Here is a 25,248-nt window from a genome sequence, read left to right on the forward strand (position 1 = left end):
TGCTCTGAGGACTGGACTGCAGTGGCTCTGTAGCAGAGTACAGGCAGATTGTCTTCCAGGCAAAGACCCGTCACATAGGGCCAAACTAACTAACACACAGACAGACACACAGACAGACACACAGACACACACACAGACACACACACAGACACACACACAGACACACACACAGACACACACACACAGACCCTCCCCTTCCCTCTCTGCTGCAAAAACACCTGGGAAAAGAGCTGCCAGGTCTGCCTGGGTTTGTGACTCCAACCCCCTTGGCAGATCAGTTCAAAGTCTCCAAAACGCATTAGTCTGCATAGGAAAGTACCCATATGGGGAGACAGTACTTTAAAAATGACATCTCTTCTGTCCAGAGTGAAAATAGAGCCCCAAGCCCAGCACTCACCAGGGTCTTCTGGCTCCTGAGTGACAAAGCAATGGTTGCCCCACATGGGATGGGGACCAGCAGCCACACAAAGTGCCAGGACATTAATGACACTGCCAGGAGTGCTACCCCACATGCCACCAGGTTATTCAGGGCCTTTAAACTCTGCCTCCTGCTCCCGTGTCCCTGTGAGCGCTGGGCAGGAGGGTGTTGCAAGGGCAAGGTGGGTCCATGCCATGCAGTCATGCTGCAGAAGAACAAAGCTGAACATGGTGAGGTTTTGGGTGCCAGCTGGGGCCCCCACACCCCATAACTGCTTCAAACCCTTCTGCTGGAATGCCTGGCTCACTGTTATTCAAAGGCTGCTTCGAGGGCAGCGCGACAGCTCTGAGCCAGAGCACGATGCTGAAGGCACTGCTGGCAAACCAAACCATCACTCGGGCATCCCTGTGCAGCCCCTTGGGGCACTGAGGGAGCATCCTGCGCCCAACACCCACCACGCAGTGTGGAACAGGGCATGGGCCAGCCCCTGCACCCACCTCCCACCAGCAACCCCCAGCCGCAGGTGCTACCGCGTCGGCTGTTCTGGAGAGCAGGAGCAGCCAAGTTCATCACAAGCCTGGCTGTGAGACTGCCTGGAGATCTCCTTGGCATGCTCCAAGAGGTGTGAGTGGAAGATTAATCTTAATAATTACTGTCCTCAGCTTGCCTGGCCCCATCCGAGCTCAGGCCTCCCCTGGACCCAAGACACGCACATGTGTCCCCACACGCCCCAGCCTGCTCCCTGCACAGTGCTGTGCCCAGCCCACAGAGAAAACCCATGTCCCAACTGCCAGGCTCAGCAGCTCCCTGAGGCTTTTCCCCTCCTGTCCACAAAGTAAATGAAGTGGGGAGAGTAATACAGTGTGCTCTCGCTGAGACTGACAAGCCTGTGCCTCTCCTGGAGCTGCTGTGCTGGTATTAAACAGACAAGACAAGCTTTCAGTCAGTTATCGGCCAAAAAAATAATGAAGGAACAAGTCGGCAGAGCAAAGCCAAGTCACCCGGACCAGCCAAGTGGAGAATTTAATTTCTCGCAGGTTCCTCAGCAGCAAAGCATCTCCATGCCATGGCCCTGCACATGCTGACAGCTCCGACCCAGTGGCCACAGCCACTCCGTCGCCCACGGGGCTGTGGGGAGCAGGCACATGCCCTGGGGCCAGGGGTGCTGGCAGGGAAGGGGCTGCCCCACTCTCATTTTCTAGAACAGGGCTCGGTCATCACAGGAGACAGCTCTGCCTGACACATGGTGTCAGAGGGTGACATTTACCCGTCACTGCGCAGCCGGCAGCCTGGGCTCAGCACACAAAGCAGCGTGCAGGAGACAGAGGCTCCAGGAGGGCTTTCAGCCCCACAGCAAAGCATCCAAGGGCAGGGAGGTCCCAGCAGACACCCAGCCCTGCACCCACAGCTGTGCAGAGGGGCTCCATAGGGCCCACCAGAGCCACATGCAGCAACCAGGGTGCATCAGGGAGCTGGGGGGCCCGTGCCCCCAGGCAGGGAAAACCTGGTGTCCTGTTCCTGAGGGCCCCAGCATTTCTTCAGTTTGCAAAGAGGGCAAGAGTTTGCAGGAAATTGAACTAAAGAGATCCTGATGCCAACAGAGCTGCCTGGACCTATTTTGGGCTCCTTCCATTTGAGTCTTTTTCCACCTCTTTGCTTCCAAAAAACACTTCTGGGAACTCATCCCTGGTGTCAGGGCTCTGCATTCAGTGTCACAGATAAGTCTGGAAAAACAGTCAGTGTCTGGGACAGCCCCAACAATAAAACACATGCAGAAGCAGAAGGGAGTAAGTCAGCTGCCAGAGAGGGTGAACATGCCATCCCCTGGTGCGGGTTAGTGCAAAGGTATCATCTCCTTAGTTACTCATCTTGAGGCAGAAATACTGGGCTGAGCTGTAAACCAGCTGGGGATTGGCTTCACTCTCTCCCCCTGTTCCAGTATGTGCTAAAGAATTTATTTTCTTTTTTTTTTTTTTCTTCACATTATCACAAGTGCAGTCTTAATGAGGTGAAAACTTACAAAGCTACTTATCATGCAGTGACCATCAGGGTACCACAGCTTGGCCAAATACACATCTCTGGACTGGTGCATAAATTTCAGACCCATTTCCAGAAGCATTTTAAGCTGCCTTTTGTGGAAGGGGAAGAGGCAAGATGCTCCAAGCATAATACATGTTTTAGAAAATGTCGCTGAGGAGTGTTAAAACTGAAGCTAATACCAGTTTCCCTAATGAACATCAAGGCTTGGATGACCAGCAGCTCACCAGGCTCTCCCCAGCCATTGCTTCTGCCCACCCTGGGGAGCTTTCACAGACCTGCGTCCCGGTGCTGCGTGAGGTCCTCCTCCCTGCTGCCGCCACGCTGGGACGGAGCACTGCTGCCCACCAGCACCTACCACACCAACCGCAGCACAGCCCAAGAGCTGCAGGCAGCCGGGGTGCCTCTCTCCTTGCAGCCCACAGAGCAAGCCCCAGCCTGGCTGCCAGCACACAGGGTGCTCACACCAGGATAGGGCTCCCCACACCACAGAGCTTTGCTCTTTGCAATGCTGCCGACAGCACCTGGGCAAAGTGACACGGTAACAAATGGGCTGAACCAGCTGGTTTCTGCCTGGGAGAAATCATGCAACAATTTTCAGCTCCACACAAACATTTACAGCCAAGTTATAAGCTCCTGTAAAATGCTGACAGACCCCTTCGCTACAGCAGTGCTAGCAGGTGCCCCATAATGAATGTGTTGAATGACCTACCAAGCAAAGTTATTGAGGCAAAAAGCACTGCGGTCATTCAACAAACAATTAGAGAGTGTCCTGGTGGGGACAGCATACTAACAAGGGAAGGAGCCCGGAAGAGCTGAGTAAGCGTCATGCCTTCCCCCCAAATTCCTCCTCTTTCCAGCCTGGGCTCTGATCTATAGCATGACTCACTGGAGCTCCAATAAAGCTTCAGAGATTGTTATGCTAAATGAGAAAAAAAGTAATTGCCTTTCCCCCATCTAGAACTCCAGATATATAACTTGGAGAAATATAATTAGCTGCTAACTTCAAAGATGCATTGGAATTTTTGTAATGGGCATTGAGACCCTGTATTAAGAAAAGCTAAAAGAAAAATGATACACTCCTCCTGGTAAATGGAATAAGACTTAAAGGTTTTAATTAGGATTTGCTATGCATCTGCAGCTAGGAAAACAGGAAAAATACCCTTGTAGTATCTTACTGTTTGAAAAACACATATTGGGCAAGAAGCTTCCTGCAAAAAATAATTATGAAGAGTGATACATTTTTGTCTTATGAACAATAATAATCTACTATTAAAAATAAATGGCTCTTCTTACTGTAGTTAAAATTAAATTATCTCCAACAAAGAGAGATATTTGCAACAAGGACCGGGGGCTCTCACCTATTTGAAGTGGGAATGGGGGCACCACTCACACAGCATGTCAGTTAGTCAGGCCAGTTAACAAGAAAAACATGAAACACATTCTGCCCACAAAGAAGATGCACCTGCCTGCATCACTCCTTTGTGTCTCCCCTTGACTGCAGGGTGGGCACTAAAGGGTCTCTTAGAGCCTCTTGCTTAGCTGCTGGGACTCCCACAAAAATAACTTTTTTTTTCCAGAAAGTTGCCTGTGTGCCAGAAAGCCAGTTACCCGCCAGCAGAGGAAGAGCTACAGAAAGGGGTTATTTCAGCCAGCTGGGAAAGGAGATCAGAGACCCCTCATTCTCCTCAATGGGAAGCCAGAACAAACCCATGAAGGGCTCCCGCATCTCTCTCAGGGCATAGCTCAGCTGCTCTGGGGCCAAAGGAGAACTGCAGGCTTAGGAGAGCATGCTTCCCTTGGTGTGGTACACCAGGCACCCCCTACTACTTGGGTTACCTGCACACTGCAAAGTCCTCAAAGCCACAGCTGGCAGAAAACTTGATGTCCTGCAAGACTACACTGCCATGGGGCAAGATGAAACATGTGCTAGACAGCCACTAGACAGAAAAAACAATAAGCATTTAATACCATTTACTATTCAAACCTCTACTCACCAGAAAGCATCCTATATGGGCTTCATAGTGGTACCTCCATGTCCAGAAAGTTTTATGGCTAGAAGTGTTTTACAACGGGAACATAAAGCATTTAGAAAGCTAACCTCCAGCCTACCTTCTTCCAGCGCTGCAAACTCTGAGCAGGCAGGACCCCAGAGCAAAGCACCAAGCCCACAGCTCACATCCTACCTGAAGGTGGGAGATGCCCACCCGCAACCCCAGGGTGGATGCGTGTGTGTGTGTGCCTGGAGCCTCTTATCTCAGAGGCGCCACCCCAGCATGGGACATGGGGGTGGAGGGGGCCAGGCTGCTATCAATGTGGGATTCAGAGGGTCCCGCATTTGTGAGGTGTGACTGGGGCCAGGCTGTGCTGGAGGCTGCTTGGTGCAGGTATGTCATGCAGAAAAGCTGCAATATCTTCTGGATCTGTGTTTTTAAGCTGCTTCTGGGGGGTTATAGTAGCTGTATAGCATGTTTAGCATATGGCCTTCTCTTGTTGCTGTTCTCTGTCCTGTGTGGAAAAAGGCTCAATTATTCTCATGAAGAAATAACAAAGTTTGGGCCAATCTAGGTTTTGGCTCTTACGTGAGCTTGAGATAGATTATAGAAAAAAAGTTGTTCTAGAGTGTGAATATAGTTAGCATTTTTTAAGACCTGTGTTTGGAGCAACTTAGAAGAGAAAGAAAATGCACCTGTATTTAGGAAAGAAAGACTCGGCGTTTTTTATATCTGTTTGTATGGAAAGTGTTTGGTCTCTGAACTCTGTTGCTACAGTCCTGCTTCTCCTTGCACTGTGTTCATGCCAAGCTACAGAACAAAACTTGTTTTCTCCTGTTGCTTCACTTTTAATAAATCCTTTCCCTTTTAGAGTCTGTGTAGGTTAATTCTTGATTTACTGCCTAGGCTTTAGTAGCTGGAGCACATCAGCCATCTGAGCCCTAGCTGGCTAGACTTGAGGAGCAGAGAAGCAGTGAGATTCTTCCTGACTTGGGGATGAAGCTCTAAACCACTGACTTGCAAAGATTTTTTGTGTCCACCTCAGGAGAAGCAGGAGATGCTTCTGTCACTCTTGGCTTGTTCATGAACAGGCTGGGGGAGCTGGAGAGTGCTGAAGTGTTACTTGGGGTCTCCATTCCCAGCAGTAACTTCAGGCCTGGAAAAGGGACTCAGTCTTGGGGAAGAGGTGAAGTTCATTAGCTGGTGAGGGAAGGGACACTTGTGAGAGCTCGCCTGTGTGCATCCGAGAGGAAACAGAACAGCAAATTCCTCTCAGCTAATTATAAAGCTGCCAGCTCAATAACAAATTGGCACTGGGAAGCCATGCCATGGGACCTGAAGCCTTCAAAGTTCAAAACGTTCTTAACGCGGGGAGCTTGCAAGAGACGGGCACGCTCTCCATGCCTCCTCCTGCCCTGGGAGCCCCAGCACGTGCGTGGAAGGGGCTGAGCTGGGGCAGGAGGGGTCTCTGCAGGGAGTGAGCTCTGTCGCACTCCCACATCCCTGGCAGGGCTGCAGGGGTTCTTGTGCTAATGGATGGCTTATTCTTTGATGCTGTGCATTATAATTTATCTTGTGCTGGGCCACTTGTTGGACTGGGCCTTGATGAATTGTTGATAAACTGTGATACAGGCTGTTGCATTTAATGAATTTTTGTGGTGCAGGCTGACCATTTGAGCTCCTGCAGGCAGTGATGAGGTTGTGCTAGGAGAAAAAGGGACTGGGAATATTCATGGGGAAGAGGGAGATTGCTGTTTTTTAGCAAGCCTGAGCTGCTTTCTCATTTTTTAAGGAGAATTCCAGGTACACATTTTCTACTATGAAATAATGAATTCCTGTTTGATGTGTTCCTTGTGTAATACTAACCACGAGCTCATCTCTAATCTGAGCTACGCAGGAGCTCATCACCACATAGCTCGAGAAATCCTTTATTGTATATGCATGGGCAAGCACATTATAAATACAGAACTTGGCAATAACTCCCAGCCTGCCTGACAGCCTGCAGAGGGGCCGGGCGCTGCACTGCGTGAAGGCAGCTCTCGCCTCTGGGGCACCCCCTTGCTGTGGGGCCCAGCTGTGGGACCTGGAGGGGCTCCTGATGGGGAACTCTCCCCATTCCAGTGTAGCATGGCACAAACAGTTTTCTGTACAGACTTATTTTGGTTCAGAGTTTTGCACTTGCCTGTTAAAGAGCAAAAGGAAGAAGAGGGTTTATTTAATAAGAAATCCTTGTGCTAGCTTTTAAATGTTGTTATACTGCTTGTTTGCATGCATCTCCAATTTTTGAGATTTCTGTGGTCTGGCTCTTTGGCCTTAGTTCACCTGGATGGTCACAGCTCCCCGGAGCAGTGGTTTTCAGAGCACCTCTATCGGATTCTTGCCCACAAGCCGTAGTGGCCCATCTTTGCCCTTTCTGTGCTGCTTGCCCTTGCAGAGCAGCATAGCATCACAACACAGCGCTGCTCATGAAGCCCTTCAGACACCTTGACCCCGGTCTAGTTCCCACCATCCCTAGCAGAGCTGTCAGGAGCCCCTTGGCACTGCTAAACAAGCTGCTGGAAGCACAGGGGCTGGCTGCTGGGTGCCCGCAGGCTCAAGCTTAATTGCAAGCCTGAATGTATCTGTTAGGCTTGCTCAGATGCCACTGCCACCACCAAGCCTGTGCAAGGTGTCAAACTTGTGTTAGCTACTGGTGATGCAGCGGGCCTGGGGAGCTGTGCAGGGCATGGGACAGACGGTGTGACAGTGTCCAGGCTCTCGAAAGTGCTCTGTACATCTGTGTTTCCACCACTAGTCAGGGTATGACAACACAAGCAGATGCTGGAATGCAAGGGGGTGGTTAGGAGGGACAGGCTGGTACAAGGGCGCTGCCACGCAGGGCCAGCAAAGCTTCCCATGCCAGCTTCTGCTTTTAATGTTTATATGGCTCTGGTATTGAGTGTTTTTGTTTATATTGGTCTTTATTGTATTTGATTAGCACTGACCTCTTTTTCTCATGATTCCTGATCTCATTACCTAGGTGGAGCAAGGCAGGAGTCAGTGGCTGCAGTGCTCAGGTGGCAGATACCACTCCAGTCTGGAGCCCAGCTGGCTCCTTTGATCAATACAAGGGTGAGAGAAGGAGGAGAAGAGCTCAAATTGCTCTGCCTCGTCCCCATCATATCCTGTAGTTTCCTCTGAAACTGGAATGATGGATCCATGCCAGGCAAGCAACAGCATGCAGGGCAGCCGGTGACGCTGCAGCACAGCGATGCCTCTGGCTGGAATTTGGTGAGATGGACACCCACCCCAGCACTCGCAGCTTGGGAAATGACTTATAAACGTGGCTGTTTCTGTCCAGTGCAACGAGCCGAGTGGCTCCCTGGAGGAGGTCTCACACCGATGTGGTGGGAAGCTGGTCCCCAGCAGCGCTGGCGAGGAGCAGCTGCCCATCTGTGTGCCTTGTGCAGAGGACACAATACCGAGCACTGGTAATACAATTTATTTCCACTAGTGAGTGAATTGCCCATAATTCATGACAAGTAGAGCCTCGAGTGATGATGAAGGTCAGCCCATCAGATCTGGAAATAAATTGTATCCTATTACAGCCTCCTATTAGAGGTCTATTTATAGTAGGGGCTTGTGAACTCCTGGAAGTTTGGAGGGTTTTTTGTTGGGATTTTTGCTTTTTTGCTTGGCTAGTGAGGGTATGAGGACATGAAGAACTCTGATGCAAAACAAGCACCTGTGCTGCTGATATAAACCAGTCCCTGTTACAAAACAACCTGCTTGCTGCGGAGAGATGCTGGGTCCCAAACTGACTGGGAGGATTTGTGGGGTCTCAGGGCTGGAGGCACTGCTTGGCCAGCCAAGGAGCAGGGGTGGGTGGACAGAGACATGGCTATTTTGAGGCTTACTGTCTTCTCTAGAAAATACTGTTGTGCTTTTATACTGGTGGCACAGCTTATTCCTGAAGACAGAAAAGCAGTGCCTTTCTCCTGTATTTACCCCTTCTATTTGCCATGCCACTGTAATCCCCAATTGATAGATAATGTGCAGGATGTGGTTTGCCATGGTAACAGAGCCGTAGTTCTTTACATTTTTTAAAAGATTAATATTTCTCAGCTTGGTTTCATTATTCTGATATTAAAAATCATTAGTTATGTACCATTTCACAACCTTCACAGGCCATAATATGCCCTTTTGGGCACAAGCTTTCCTATAGGCAAAATAAAGCGAGCCTCCTGGGACTGGCAGGGGATGGTAAAAGCATCTGGTGGTACCTCGGCTGCAAAGTCTGCTCTCGCCAACACCTCTGGCTGTCACTGCAGACAGCATGACACATCGGTGTTTCTGAAAATACTCTGGAAGAGGAAAAATGGAGCTGTTTCTAAAATCCCACATATGAGTATGCAACTTTGCTTGCCTCTCATTTGAATCCCAGATATATAGGCAGTAAGCTGTAGAGATCATCTTTCAAAGCCCATGATATGCAAGAGAATCTCACCACTGGCAAATGAGAGAAGTTACAGATTTTAGTGTTGTCCTCTGTCTCCTTGAAAATTATTTGAACTTCCAAAGGATTTGGGACAGAGGAAAACTGCTGTGAATTAAATTGCCTTATTCTATTGAAGAACGTGGCTTTGGGAAAAAAGCGGGGCTACTTGCTAGGAAGTGAAACTGCTTTTCTTTGATCAAATGACTGCTCTGCTGGTGCTGCCGATGGAGGGGAAGTGGGTTTCGTTGTACGGGAGCCCTGGCTAGGCACTCTGGGGTAGATGCAGAGCCGTGTATAATTACTTGCCCAGGTTAAGAGGGGTGATTCACTCAAGCTGGAAAATGTCTGGAAGTTTAGTTCCTTAAAGGCAAAATAAGAAAAACAGCTGTCTTCTAAACCTCATAAATCTGTACAGTAAAAGGTTTGGGCAAAACCATATTTTATTGTTTTTGCTGCTAGAAACAGAACAAATTAAGGGCCATGTGACTTGGTAATTGCTGTGGACTTTTTTCTGACAATAAACATTAAACTTAAAACTGTATTAAAATCATTTGACAATTTTTATGCTTTAACAGCTGAGAGTGAATAATGTTTTTTGCATATAAAATACTTTCTCTTGTCAGCCTATAAAACTGTCAGAAATAAATTCATCAAAAAAGATTATATAATTAAAAGTAATTTCTTTTCTTTCTCTAGTTTAGTTGGAATTATTTGTTTGTCACTTTTTTCAGGACTAAATTACTGCATTCAGAGACAACTGTCTTTGTTAGGACTATTATGAAATGTATGAACCTTACAAAAGGAGCCCAACTTTCTCCTCTAATGTATCAATTCAATATCACTTTTCAGAAAATACTTTTAGATAGTACCATTTCTAAAAAGCTATTTTATTCTGAAGATGAACAGGAGCAGTAATGGAAAGCATCCAAATGTAGAAATGGTATTTTTATTATTGAGCTGCATATAATTTATGGAAAATTGCTGAATTAATTTTTTAGCAAAGTAAATTGTTAGCACTTCAAATTGCAAATTCACTCTCAAAGCGAGAGCCTTACAGGTGTTTAAAAGCTGAAGTAGCAATATTGATTTTTATCTTACGGCAATCGGGAGAGGGTGTCAGCCTCGTGTGACAGAGCTGGGGTGCGAGTCGGTAACAGCACCTGCCATGGGTGGGGGAACCCCAGGGTGTCTTGTGGGCGCAGGGCTTTGCAGAGGAAAGTCCTTACAGGTGTGGTCCCCTTCCTCCCCTGCGGAGGGGTGCGTGGGGAATGCCTTTACCTCCCACCTGACCCGTTGCTCGTTTTTGGGTGGGGGGTGCTGGCAGGGCAGGGTGGGAGCCCCTGCCACCCTCAGTGCAGGAGGGGGCATTCTGACAGCACAGACACTTTTAACAAATTGCCTTGGCTCCCTTGTGATGAGAAACCGTGAACTTATCAGAGCTGGGTGGATTTGGGGGTGACTGGATTTTCAAGGCTGGAGGGTGATAATGGTTTATTGATCTGTTGTTAAGTTATTGGAGCCTTAATGGAGGCAATAAACCAATAGTGCACATTGCTGTCACACAGCCGCCTAAGCTGGGAGAGTAATTAAGCAAGCCTTCCTTGGCATGCAAAAGAGGAGGCTTGTGGTGGCCACCTCTGTGGTGACCCTGGGGTGATGGAGCCTTTTGCCTTGCCTGCCCTGTGCCTGTGCAGGGATGCGTCATGATGGCTGGAGGATGTTCCCTGGGGTGCTGCCGACAGCACGCAGGTACCTGGGGGGTGCAGGGGTGGGGGTCCTGTCTTGTGCTGTCATGAGATGCACTGCTGGAAATTTCACGGCTCATCCAAAATGTGCTGGTGTGAAATACTGTGCTGCTGGCTGAACATGTCCTGCAGGTCCCGTTATTGGCTCCCAAGGAGTACTTGGCTGCGTTTTGTTGGGGTTTAGTGCTCTGCAGACAAAATGGGCCTGTGCTCAGAAGCCCTGATAGACACAAGCAGCTGCAAAGGTGCTGCTGTAAGTGGGAGCAGAAGGCTAAAGTGACGCTGAGCACTGTGTAGGGCTGGGGGCTTGCCGGCTTGGTACTGTGTTTCTGATCTGATAAATCATGAAATCTGGATTTACTGTGAGTGATGATATAATAAATGGGGGGTGGGGTGGGGTGTGTGTCATGCCAGGATGCACTGCAACTGTTGTTTCCCTTGGTTTTGATAGGTCCCATTCACCCAGGAGCTGGGAGGCAAGGCTGATCTGCTGGAAGTATTATCTCTTGATATGGTAATTATTATCTGTGATTAATCCTGCTCATGCTGAAGAACTGTGCAAGCCTTTTCCGGAGGGTTCATCTTCATGTTTGCTTCTGCTGTTCATGCATAATATGAATTGACGTGAGCTATTGTTGAAGAGAGATAGACGGAGGTGTCTGTACCAAAGAGGTTTTTAATGACAGGCTGGTATGACTAGAAATGTCCTGGCAGAAGATGAAATCCCACAGGGCTGTGGGTCAGAGTGTGTTAAGGCTGGGTGATTCAGCTGCTCTTCAGGGTGCCTGTGCTGCAGCTGGCCTGCCGTAAGGGTTAATGGAGTCCAGCTTTCCTTCCCCTTCATCCCACTGCCCACCCAGGCCTTCTGCTCAGAGATGAGCACTTGTGCCACTGCTGTGCCGGGGGCCTCCCTGCGCCCATGAGCATCTGTACCTGTCCTCCAGTGGGAGAGGTTACAGCCCTCCCCTGGAAAGGGCGCTCTGCATCCCTAACCATTTTGCTCTTGTGGGCAGGTTTCATTGCAAAATCACTCCAAGGGGAAGGATTTGTCTTCTGAAAAGTGGTATTATGCCAAGGAGAGTGTGCTGTAGTCCTATAGCAGGTGCCTGCTGCAATGCCTCCATGGAGAGAGGACGTGACCAGAAGCATAGTGAGTGGTTTGGCTTCAGACCCCCCGTGGCAGGGCCAGGGGTTCTGGCCCTGGCACTGCCTGAGGAACCACCAGCCACAGCTCCAAAGCTCAGCCCAGGACTGGGCTCGCTGTTGCTGGGAGCATCTACCTGCAGCCCTCAGTGGTCAGCCAGAAAATCCTTCAGCTGGCAAGACATAAATATTTATTTATGAAAAGCTCGAAATACCTGTGAAATTCTCTGGACCCTCAATAGCTCCACAGTCATCATTTAAGCAAGTTCATGCTCCATTAAAAACAGTTATTTAATACAATAATCATTCAATTAAAAACCTCTTGAAGCGGCTGCCAGAGCCTATTTGTATCAATACAATATTTTAATTGTAAAAAGGCTAAGTACAGACCTGCCAACTGTGATTGTCAAGAAAATGTTACTGAAATGAGTGCTTAGTCTCAGGGAGGCTCTGGCAGTGGAACAAGTCCTTGAGTAAGAACTGAGGGCAGCTGCACTGGACAAGGAGCATCCTTCCAGCCACCCCAAGCTGGGGAGATGCTGGCCATGGCAAAGCCCACCTCCCTGGGACCAAATGACTCTGACAGGGGCCCAGCTTCTCATGGAGGCAAAACACTGGCCTTTACATGGAGATTATGTTGTGCAGGAACAGCCTGGGCTGTGGGACAGTGACGGGTGTGAGAAGCAAGTCAGAACAAACACTGTTGTCACCGTACAGTCAAAATTGGCTGGTGGAGCTGGGATGCTTGGTGACTGAATTCCAAATGCTGAGGATGCCTAGAGCAGTGAAGGGGTATTCCTTGGTATCCCTGCTGTGAGGGCATCTAAAGGCAAAACAAACAAACAATGAAAGAACCCAAGAGCAGCCCTTGAGCAAAGCCTGCCTGCTCAGCCCCTGTCCCGCCTCGCCTCTCGCAGCCAGCTATTTGTGCTTCTCCTAAAGAGGCAATGACAGCTGTTTCCAGGTGCAGAAGCTCCAAGATTCAAAATAACTATGCTTTGATGAGACTTAGCAAAAAAGAGGGAGGAAGGAAGGGAGAATTGGTCCAAAATTCTGTTTAAGGCTTGCTATGCTTGATGGCTTTGCTGAAGCTCCCTGATGATGGAGATTGCAGCCTCAGTTGGTCGGAGATCTTGGAGCAGCGGTGGAGAAGAGCCAGCAACCTCTGTGTGGGATTCCTGCTGGCATGTTCATAGTCCCACACCCTGCATTTTGCCTCATTGCATAGGTGCCACCACATAAATATTCCAGTCACTATCACTTACTGTCAGACCCAATTTAGAAAAGTACCTGTCTGTTACAAATATTTTATAGTACTTGAATATGCAATTTATGTAACGTGCCCAGCAAAAAAAATCCATTATACAGTTCTGTCTGATTGAAATTCTGGCATCGTAACAGTAGGAAAAAATTAAATTATTCTAGAAAGTTGCAGTCCATTATGAAGACCTAACTGCTCTTTTCTGAAAAAGAGCCAATGGTCCCTCAGTGGTACCAGTGCCCTGACACGAGTGCTGCAGACCCTAGCTTCCTTTCCATATTGCCCAAGGAAAACTGGGCTTCCCTGAGCAACTGGAGTGTTTTGCTCTTTCCCACCACTGCTCCCTGCCAGCCCTGGGGCACTGGCCAATGGCTGGGTCTTCCCAGCAGTAACCAGTGATATTTTCATGACAGGAGGACTCTTGCTGGTGTCAGCCTTTTGCTGACTTGCTGAACCCAGCTGCCTGTTTGCCTGTGCACAGATCTGCCCAGGGTCAGCCCTGCTCCACGGAAAGGCTCTGCTCTGGCAGAAAAATGGCATTTGTACCACTCGGGGCCAAGCTTGATCAACCAATATCTACTGGGCAAGTGGGTTCCTTTCTGCCTCTGGCCCTGCCATGGGTGCTGGCTGTTCAACGACGACCTGCTGTAGGTAGCTTCTCTCTCCCAGCTGAGGTTGTGCATGGTCTTCCCCAGTTTTTTTCTGCTCTTTCAGAGATCTTGGGACCTGTCCAAGGAGGAGAAAAATCTCATCAGGTCAGTACCCCCATGTGCTGGGGCATGCAGAGTGCTGGCAGACCCCTGGGAGAGGGGAGGTGGGCAGGGCAGAGCTAAGCTGACCCCTGGGCTGAGCATCTTGCTTTCACAGCTTTGCAGGGTTAGAGGAAGGAGCCTGTTTCTCTCCCACCTCCCACCCTTCCCCTATTCCAAGCAGCTGGAATTAAGGGCAGCTAATGGTTCTGCTGCTGTTACGCAGGCTGCCATTGAATTCCCATTACTTGTATCTCTGGCTTCAGGTTCATTTACATTTTGCAAAGTTGCCTCTCTTTTTACCTTGCTCTGATTAGGTCTGTCTGAAGTAAATTACTGAGTTCATTGATCTGAACAGTTTTATTTCAATTGGGTTGAAACATACCCAGTGTGTGGCCTTGGAAGTAACCATATATCCAGTGCACTCACCCGGGATGCAGCCAGTAAGCCCTGCTGAGAGGCTCGGTCCAATATGCGAATGCTTCTGAGCTGCTGATGGAAGGAGGCTGGACAGCCATTCTCTGTGTCACTGTCAGAGATGCTGTGGTGGTGGGTAGTTCAAGAACACAGCGTTGCTTATGTGCAATACCAAAGTCTTTGTCTGACGTAGCAAAAACCATACCAGCTCAGAAAGGGGCTATAGTTCTGATGCCTGGGCTGAGCAAGCAGAGCGCTAAAACTGAACCAGGTTAAACCTTTTGATCACACTAGAACTTGTGTGATAGGAAAAGATATCATAGGTTAACTTGGATTCAAAGGGACTTTGCGGGACTCTGGTGTGACCTTCTGCTGAAAGCAGGGCTGGTGGGGAGGCAGAGTGGGTTGCTCAGGGTTGTCCTGGCCCATGGATGCTGTGCCCTGCTAGGGCTGTAAGGCGAGCAAGCCGGTACCGGGGACACCTGCCAGCAGGTATACACCAGCACTCTGCACCTGGTCTGGAAACATTTGGGGTGGGCAGCTGCAGGGCTTAGCTGTCAGAAACCTTTGTTTTCCTTATCTGAGTTGAAAAGCCATGGGGCTCCTGCCAGAGCAGGTCTTAATGGTGAGATCAGCCCAAGCCCTTCCATGAAAGCATCCCCACTGGGAGCCACAGCCTGGCAGCTTCAGCCTGGGAGCATCTCTTCAGCTGTGAGAAGGTGCAGTGCTACAGGAAGATATTTGAAATTGATGTCCACTCCTGCAGTGAAACATGTCTTCAAGTGTGTTTTGGGAGGAAAAACCAGGTCAGAGTACAGCAGAGTATTTATTTCCTCTGGGACTTTGTGTGTTACTTGTGGTATATTTTATGGATAGAGTCGGTCCCATATGTCTTGGGGAAGGCGTTTGGCTAAGCAATGTGTTAACAGTTAGTGTGCTAAGGAGCTGTTGTTTGGGTACTTTAGTTTTGACATTTAAATGCATTTTTCAAATACAGTGAGATGAATGTGATGTCACCGGGGAGTAGCGAAGGACTCTCAAGCATAAAAGCAGACGGCTGGGTTTTAATCTTTAACAGCGCACTAGCCTCTTATCCCTGAAGGTCCCTTCAGTAGAAGCTGTGTTGTGCTTTAGGTATCCAGAGTACCAGGTTTTTTATCCACTTATGACACTCTATGTGAAAGAAAAATGTGTGTAATGCAAAAGCAATATTTAATGCCACTCGGACCTTATTTTGTTTGACCATGGGAAATCTAGAAGCTAAAGATCTTTGCGGGCTTTGGCAACAGGCAAGGGGTCAAACACAAATGGTCCTGGACTCATATTTTTATTTTTATTGATGTATGACTTCTACAGAATATGAGGATTTTATGCTTTGACACTGCAAAACATTAACAAGTGGAATGTGAGTATCCTAAGGGGAAAGCTGTGAGGAAACAGCATGTTATTAATAGAGTGCGGCGATGGAAGAGCCCACATTTGGAAATAACATGAAATAGTTTTAAAGAAAGTATTTCTTTAATTGTACAAGCACAGAAGTGGAGTACACTTCCCTTTTACCAGGAACAAAGTGACTCCTGAATCCTCATGACTAATTCATTACACTGTCTTTGGAATGTATTTTGTACAAGTTAAGGCAGACAATTTTTAATCTTTGCTCCAACTTTTTAAAATTGTGTCACATTATTCAGTGTGTAAGAGCTGGAGTGAACACTGTTCTGTGCGTAAGAGCTGGAGAGATCCACCTGCTGATTTTTCTTATAGGTGGGCCAGACACCCCCCCACACACACACACATACACACACTGAGCCTTTGTCCCTCTTGGGTGGTGGATGCTCATACAATGAGGTCTCCAAGATGGTTCTGTGAAAGGAGGGTGGCTTGTGCTCCAGGAAAGGCAGAGAAATCCCCCCTCATGGCTATTGCACAGGTGTGTGAATGCATGGGAACCCTGTAACATTTAACTATTAGTATATAGACCAGTTCATTACATTTATAAATATTTAGGAAGTATTTGTTACTAACACTCAAACATGTTGGATTTCTCATTCACATGCACGCTGCCAGCAGCCCTCAGTGGGGTTTTTCTCTGTCCCCAGCTTGCAGCAACAGGTATCAGGAACTGGGGCTGAGAGGAAGGGACAGGCAGGACGATGGTCCCAGGTTCACTGCCAGCTAAAGGCTGGCTTTTATTTTCCAACAGGAAAATAATTCCCCCACGACCATCCCAGGCTCGGCGACACAGAGCCAGCAGGGACAGCTCAAGGGCAGGCACAACCCCTGCTCCAACCCCTGAGAAGATACCTGTGAGCAAAGTGCTCCAAGGGGTCAGCTGGGGAGTTCCGAGTGAGGAAAACGCCGGGACAGGTTTGTAAGCCTGGTCTTCACCCTCAGTTTTAATCAGCAGAGGGAACCGGAGAATCATATCTCTGATGTAACTCAGTGGAGTCCAATGGTTACTCCAGAGATTAATTTGTCCTTGTGTCTCTTATTCTACTGAGAATACCCAGTGCTTTCATTTTCAAATATTAATAAAGATCAGGAAATTTTCCACTGGGGAGAATTCATTGTGGCAATGTAGAAGTGTCTTCTAAAGTGAACCCTTTGAAAACTGCTGATGCGGCTGCTTGTATATTTGTCCTGGTTTCAGCTGGGATAGAGTTAATTCTCCTCTTAGTAGCTGGTGCAGTGCTGTGTTTTGGATGTGGTGTGAGAACAATGCTGATAGAACACTGATGTTTTCAGTTGTTGCTGGGTGACGTTCATACCAAGTCAAGGACTTCTTAGTTTCTCAGGCCCTGCCAGCGAGGGGGCTGGAGGGGCACGGGAGACTGGGAGGGGATGCAGCCAGGACAGGTGACCCAAATTGGCCAAAGGGATATTCCTTACCGTGGGATTTCATGCTGAGTATATAAACTGGGGGAAGAAGAAGGAAGATGGGGACACCCGGCATTGTGGCGTTTGTCTTCCCGAGTACGTGATGGAGCCCGGCTGCCCTGGGGATGGCTGAGCCTGCCTGCCCATGGGAAGGGGTGAATGAATTCCTTGTTTTGCTTTGCTTGCATGCCCAGCTTTTGCTTTAACTATTAAGTTGTTCTTATCCCAACACTTGAGTTTTACATTCCTTTCCGATTCTCCTCCCCATCCCTCTGGGTAAGGGGGAGTGAGCAAGCGGCTGCGTGGTGCTGGGTTGCTGGCCAGGGTTAAACCGCGACACCATTCCATAAGGCATGGATGTATCTGCGAATGTTCAGGGGATTTTCCTACCTGAGGGGGACTGAGGATTTACTGGAGAGACCCAGGGGCTGACTCCCTCAGGTCAGGATTCCTGGGTAAACTGGCCCTGCTCAGAGCGGGGGAACAATGAAGTCACTGCAGTGCAGGATGTGTCTGCAGGCTGGGGTGACCTGCCTGATGCCAACACATGCTCCTCTTTGCTGTCTGCACCCTGGGGCAGCCACAGGCTTACAAAGATGAGTATGAGCTTAGTTGGATCATTCTGGTACCTCACATAGATGACAATGTTTTACTTAAATCAGTGAATTTCTTTACATTGACATTTTTTCCATTTTGGAAACATCTGTAGACTGTGGTTTTCAGAGGGTTTTATCTTCAGGGAAAGATTACAGATAAACATGAACAGGCTTTTAATTACAAGATACTGATTGTTGGTTTACACAGCAATATTTGCTCAGTAAATTGCTAATTAATGCAAAGAAAGCACCATGTGACTTCAAATATTTGCTTCCATTTACACTACAAAAATATTTTGTTTTTCACAATGGTGACAATAAATGAGATTTGTGAGGACAGGCAGGACAATGATAGAATCACAGAATTGTTTAGGTTGGAGAAGACATCCAACAGTTAACCTTGCACTGCCAAGCCCACCACTGAACCATGGCCGTAAATGTCATGTCTACATGAATTTTAGATGTCCCCAGGGATTGTGACTCCACCGCCTCCCTGGGCAGCCTGTTCCAGTGCTTGACAAACTCCCTGGTGAAGAAATTTTTCCTAATATCCAATCTAAATCTCCCCTGGTGCAACTTGAGGCAGTGTCATCGTCCTGTTGCTTGTTACTGGGGAGAAGAGACTGACCCCTGTGCCTACAGCCTCCTTTGAGGTAGCTGTAGGGAGCGATAAGGTCGCCCCTGAAGCTCCTGTTCTTCAGGCTGAGCACCCTCAATACCCTCGGTGCCCTCAGCTGCTCTGTGTGCAGAAGGGGAGCTGTGCAGTGATGCTGTCAGTTGGGTTTGAGGGTCTGAACCTGCCCCATCTCTCCCGGAGGTTCACATTAATTGTTTTGTTGCACCTTGTCTTCTGAAAACTGCAAAACTGTCTCGGTGTGAATCCTACATGTTGGAGTATTTGCCCTCATTTTGATAAGCGTTTTGGGCACTCAAGGTCATGCCCTGAGGAAATGCTTCTCGCAGGGGAGGGGGCAGCCTGTGCAGATGGTCCCAGCCTTTCGGCTGTGGCCAGCCATGGGATGGGACTCAGAAACTTTACAAATGAAGTGGCTTATTCAGGTGAGACTGCTCACACTTACCACACTTAAGATTTCAGCTTGGGAATTTGGATTAGCAGAGATGTCAGGTAACCAGTGCCCCTTTTTGTGCAAGAATGTTAAAAGTTTTTCTGCTTTCTGTGTCCTTTAGTTTTGTTACGATGTCTTTCTTGCGGAAAAAACTTGGACAACTCTGGTGGCACCGTGACAGCAATAACCCACATCCTGTGTGTGTGCAAGCAACTGCTGCCTCTCTCTTGAGAGGACAGAATTAACAGACAAAACTCCAGAAGTGCTTTTAAAGCTCCAAGTGACTGAGCGTCACCTCAGTGCTGAGCAGCCAGCACATGGCTCCGGCAGAATCAATTGCCACCCAGGCTGCCACCAATTAGCTAAAAAGCACTGGTAAATAATCAGAAGTAAGAAAAGGTTATTCAAAGAGACCTTTCCAACAACTATGGAGAAGATGTTTGATTATGAGGACAGATGACAAAGTGGTCCTGAAGTGTGTGAGAAGTTTGATAATGATACCCACAGCAAGAAGTTATAAAAGGTTTATCTGGCTTTGCTTAGTTGACCTGCAGCTGCCCTGTTGATACAGAGTAATTTATAGACATGCTGGAAAAGCTGGATTTATACCCTGATCATAGGAGAGAAATGCTAGTACATAAAATTGGTAGTACCTTTTGCAGTATATACCTAAATCTTTAATTTTTATAGCAGCTAAGAGAAAAATAAGCTTGCATATGGTACACACAGCATAAAGTGACTGTAAATCCTCACCCTGCAGAGAGCCATGGAGAGGAACCTGTTGATCCCCGTCCAGGCTGTTTGCAAAACTGCTGTAGCTGATAGCTCTTGCCATGAGTCAAAGCTGGAGCCACTGGGCTTCTCTTGATTTTTCCTTGATGGAACTGAAGAACTGGAAATACTAGTCTTGGTTGCACTGAAGCAAAAATGGGAAACAGACCCTTTGTTTAGGATCAGCCCAGAATGCTGCATTTGGCTGAGCAGGAGCTGTTGGGTCTCTGAGGATTTACAGAATGTGTCTGTCTCTCCCTGTTGTAGGATAAACCGTAACAAAAATGTCCATTTTCAAAGTTCAATTTAACTGTCAAAATAAAGTAAATTTTTTCAGTACTTTAGCTGTTTTTTAAGGCAGAAATTATTCACTGAGTTCAGGTCTTCCTGACCAATGTCAATCCCTCTGACTCATCAGTGAATTCCTTCTTTGTTGAACTAATTTTCTCTGAAAATAAATTTCCAAGCCATCTGGCTAGGTACTTATCTTCGTTGCATCTTGAGCCTGGCAGCAGAATAAGGTCTAACTGCTCTTACATGAGATTTCAGAACTGGGGATCAGGCTGTCAGACCTTAAACACTTAAAAAAATAGTAGTAAAGAATACTATTTAAGTTCCCAAAAGAGCTGCTGGATGGGTGTGAATTGGATGAGAAAAGGGAAAGATGGAAATTAATTCAAAATATGGTAAATCAAAGGGATTTGGGTTCTCTTTTCTTTACTGCAATTCTTCCTGATTCTCAGCTATTGCAAAAAGCCACTACCAGGCTTAATCACCTCCAAGGCAGCGGGGCTCTCAGATGCTGCTTTCAGTGGAGCGGTGCTGCTCCTTGGCTGCGATGGAGCCATCCCCACTGCACCGGGTGTAAACCGAAACAGCGCTGAGCCCTTGGCTTCAGGAAAGCACTTTCCAAGGAAATTCAAGAAACACTTGGAATGCCTCTGTCTATTAAAGAGTGACATTTAGTGTTGTACTTTGAAATATGTTTAAAGTACCACACAGCATAAAGACCCTAAGGGGACCTATGAGCCAAATGAGATTTCCATGTCAGCACCAGTCACGACCTTTCCTTTACTGCATCTGCTTAAATACAGAAAACATGGTTTTGTTATAAAGTCAAGTCAAAACAGGGGTTCAGAGTAAAATATAATATATACTTAGGGCTGCCCTCAGGGACCTTTTTAATGGTTTCATATAAAACAATATTCTGTTTACTGTATGATATTTCTCTGCTGAGCGCACCCTGCCCTCTTCTCGGTGCTCGGAGGTTCCCAGTGAGGTCTCCGGCAGCCATCCAGCTGGCTGGTGGGCAACGTGCAGGAAGCCCCTTGGTCACTTCTGATGGCAGACCTGGTTCAGTGCCTGGTTTTATCTTTAAATTTCCATCGGTCACAGAGGTCAGCGGGATGTGCCATTGTGGAAGGGTGGAGGAGGTTCAGGAAGGCTGCTGGCTCTGCTCCCAGGGGGTTGTGGAGGGTCTCCATGCAATTGCCACTCCAGTACTAGGATGGGCACTGTGCCTGGCTGCCTGCAGGACTGGGTGCGATTCCCCCCTGGGCTCGTGGACAACATGCACAAACCTAATGCAGGAAGCTGCCTGTTGCACACGCTGCTGTCCTGGGGTCTCTGTGGGTGGCTTCCTGATGTTTCAGGAGCAGAGAGGCTTATCAGCATCCTCAGGTGTGATGCAGCCGGTGCCCACAAGTCTCTTCCTTGCCTGGAGGAGGCGTTTGCCACCCCCTGAATCTTCGGCAATTTTTGCTGCTCAGATCCAGCTTGCTTCCTGGGTTAATACCAGAGAAAACCGTTTTGGGGGAAAGACAGCTTTTCTGGAGCTGAAGTTTGTCAGCCGCAATGGGAGAGGTAAGGCTCTGCCTTTTACAAACTAAAGCAAACAAAGTGCTAATTGTAAAATGTTTGAGCTTGGTATCCATAAAATTACTTAGTAAGCACTTTGCCTGAGGCACAAAAGACTGGCACAAAGTCTGTTCCAGGCCATTGAATTCCTGTCAAAAGAAATCCCACACCCATTAATTACCATATGACAGGTGCAGCGCTTAAAACAAGGAGCACCAAGCCGCTAGGGCTCCTCCATGATTAATGCCACCGTGGCTGTCGCAGGCTGGGTACAACGGGATGGAGGCCAGCCTGCTCCATTCCTGTGAGCCAGCCTGGCCAGGAATCTGACACAACTTGTGCTGTTGGGAGGCGAGATGCCAGAGAGAGAGGACTTTGGTCAGTGAAGGTTGTCTAAAGACCCTGGTCTTCTGCAGAGCAGCAGAGATGTGTCTTTGCCTCCTGAACATCTGCCTCCCTCCTGGATCATGTATCCGAGCAGCAGTTCCCAGTTCCGAGCGCAGCCTGTGTGAGTGGCCTGAATTGTCCATGCGTGAAGTTTGCTGTGAGGGTGATGGCAGAAGTCTTTGAGGTTTCTACACTCAGAAGTCAACAGGAGGCATAGAAAGAGAAGCCATGTGTGTTAAAAGACAGGAATAGTAGATTTTTCTGAGGTTGCAGGGGTTGCTGCCCTCCCTTCCGGCAGTGAGCTGCCACCTCCCTCGGCATTAGGTATTCCAGCAGCTTCTGGGTGCTTGGAAATGTTTGTGATGCCTCCTAATTAAAAAATACTTTAGTGGAATGACTCTTTGTCAAAAAACATGTACCTGTTATGCATTATTCAGTATTATCTTGTTCAAAAAAAAGTCATGCAGCCAGAGAGAAATGACACCGTGTCAGAGGAGTGACTGCCTGTGCATCATGCATAACGAAGGGCAGCCCCTCCATGGGCGCAGCTGCAAGCCGGCAGAAACCCTCTGGCCGGCCTCTTTGGAGGCAGCACAGCTCCTGGTCTTCAGCGGAGAAGCCTGAAATTAGACTTTTAAATCCATCTTAACCACTTACGTAAGAATCTGATGTTCAAACATGCTTTGTGCTCTCCAGATCCTGCAGAGGGGTCTTGGGGTGCTCAAAGTGAGCCCAGGCTGTGAGATGAGGAACGAGCAGGGAGGTTTGGAGCCATCCGAGTTAATGGAGTGCTGTTGTCACAGCTCTGTAGACGTCGGTTGCAGCTCCCTGGACTTTACATCTCTTGGTGGTCTCTCGCTGCTGGGGTGCAGGGGTGGCTCTGCCTGGGCTGCTCCATGCAGTAGGGGTGTCTGAGGGACACGGGCTCTGTCTGGTCCAGTCCCCTCTCAGGAACTGCCTGGGCAATCTGGGCATGCTGCCCCATGGGATTTTATGGAGATGTTAAAACTGAAAATGGTCACAGGTGTGCCGCTTCTGTTATTGATGCTGTAGTGAATGACTCCTGCTAATCTCTGTAATCCACTAATCAACTGACACTTCTGTGAAGATGCAAGCCTACTCTTAAAAACAGCTAGTTAGAGGTGGATATGTTGTGAAATGTGCTAAAGTTCAATAAATGATGCATTTAGCTACATGGAGTTTATACATCATGAATGATTTATTCATTTCTAAATACTCCAAACTCCACAAATATATTTTTCTGGTTGTTTAGTTTCTTGTAATTTATTGGTTCATTATTATTTAATATGCAAGTTATGTCACCCAAGAAGTTAAATATTTTTTCCATCTGTTTGGTTCACACTTCCCAAAGAGCAGAGGAAGCTGAGAATCGAGGTGCAGCCTCCCCACAGCAGGGCTGGGGTCCAGGCAGCCCTGGCTTTGCCCAGGCTGGCCCAGGGTCTCCTCAGGCTCACCAAAGAGAAGGCACAGCGTGCACCACTGGTTTTCCAAGTCCCCCTGGAAAGCAGCACGAGAACGTGCTGGGGGCACGAATGCCTGCAGTGGGTCTTTGCGTGTGTTGCCTTCCTGGGGGCTTTGCAGCCCTGCCCTTTTGGAAAAGAAGCAAAGCAACAGATTGTCCCACTCCCACCGGGGATGTGTCTGGCTTCAGGTTGTTTCTCCCACTCTCCAACCTCAAATCCCTTTTCCCAATGACTGATCCAGTTTCCTTCAGGCTGTCTCAGGCCACGGGATGGCTGCAGGATGCTGCCGTGTTGGGGACTGGTGTGCTGCCAAGTGGCCAGCCCAGCACGCCCCACCTGGGCACTTCTCCTATTTCTGGGTTGCTTCTGGCAGCTTGTGGCTCTGTCCACCCTGTGCTCCTCATTGGAGCTAATTAGGAAACAGGGCTGACTTTAGCTGGGATGGAGTCAGAGATTCTTATCCTGTTTAGGGGTGAAATTCACCCTTTTGAGCTGGATGGGAGAACAGGACTTTTGTGTGAGGGAATTTATTCTCACATTTCCTTTTCCTAGTAAATCTTTGCTTTGTGTCCACTTAGAAATGGTCAAGAGCACTCAGAATCATCCAAGCACAAGCCAGGTGGTAAAAGCACCACAAAAAGCATTCTGGATAGGAAGGGTGGAGAGCAGGAGGCAGAGCTCAGACCTTGTCCCTGCCCTGGACCAGCAGCACTGCTGGGAGGGGACTGTGCTGCCATTGCTGTTGCAGCCAAGTGGAGAGGAACTGACAGTGGCAATTCTTTCATGTACTGTTAGTGAACAGCCATCAGAAGACATTGACACTAACTGTGGGCCTTTTAAGAGTGTAATGTATTAGCAACTTGTCTCCTTGAAAGCTAATGACAAATGCCTTGTTTAAAAGGAAGATCAAAACATCAAGAAAAATTAGATTAAATGGTTATGAAACTCCCAGTGGAGGACGCATTTCTCAGAAGTATTCCCTGTTGAACCTTGGAAATCTGTAATTATTTCCCCTGCTTACTGCATTAGGGCTGGGAAAGTGTTTGCATTGCTTCAGCATGTAACTGCAACTGTGCTCCATACGGTACTGCAAGCCCGGCCAAGCACAGCTGGGAGAAGCAGCATGCTGGCGACGGGGCTCTTTGTGCGGGGGTGACCGGGTGGCAGTTGGGCATGGGTGATGTGGCTGGCAGCCACCCATTTGTGGAGGGCAGGAGTGGAGCATGGTGCCCATGGTGGGAAGGTTGGCAAGACCGGGCAGACACTGTGGCGCTTGGGGATGGAGTTGGAGCTGCTGGTGCTCCAGGATGGTGGTGCACAGCTGGAGAAGGGCACAGTCCCTGCTGCGCCTCAATTGCTCCTCTGGGAGCAAAAACTCAAGTCACTAAAACCCCAATGCTATTAAAATGTCATTTTACATCCCATTTGGTGCCAGGGGACCTTTGCGTGGGCAGCATGTTGGTCCTTCTCTATCTGCGGAAGTTGATGTGGCTTTTTGCAGCCTCTGAGCAAAAGGCGTATTGCCCTGTAGTGCTTGGGAAAGGGGGTTTCAATAAATAATGAATCAAAGATGGCAAAGACCCATTTGGAGAGGGTTTGCTGGATTTGCAGAGGTCTAGACTGCTGCTAACCAGAGCTACCCGTATTTCTGCTCACTGTGGTGCAGCACTTGGATCTGCAGTAACGTTTGTATCTCTAGATGTAACTGTGGTCAGTGCTGCTAAAGGCTCTGTTTCAAAGTAGGCAGAGTGCAATCAAAGTTGTCAGAATTTCACCTTTGCTAGAGCAAAGGCAATTAACACAGTACATTCCAGACCTTATCCAAAGAAGTTAATTTACATATTTTTAATGAATTTCACTATTGACACACAGACGTCAGATCTCATTTGTATTAGCATGCAATTAAGAGGGTCCCCAACCAAACCTCAGAGGACTGACCTATCATCTTTCCAGCTACAAATTATTTTA

Source organism: Falco cherrug, chromosome 9 (assembly GCF_023634085.1).
Source record: "Falco cherrug isolate bFalChe1 chromosome 9, bFalChe1.pri, whole genome shotgun sequence".
NCBI lineage: Eukaryota > Metazoa > Chordata > Aves > Falconiformes > Falconidae > Falco > Falco cherrug.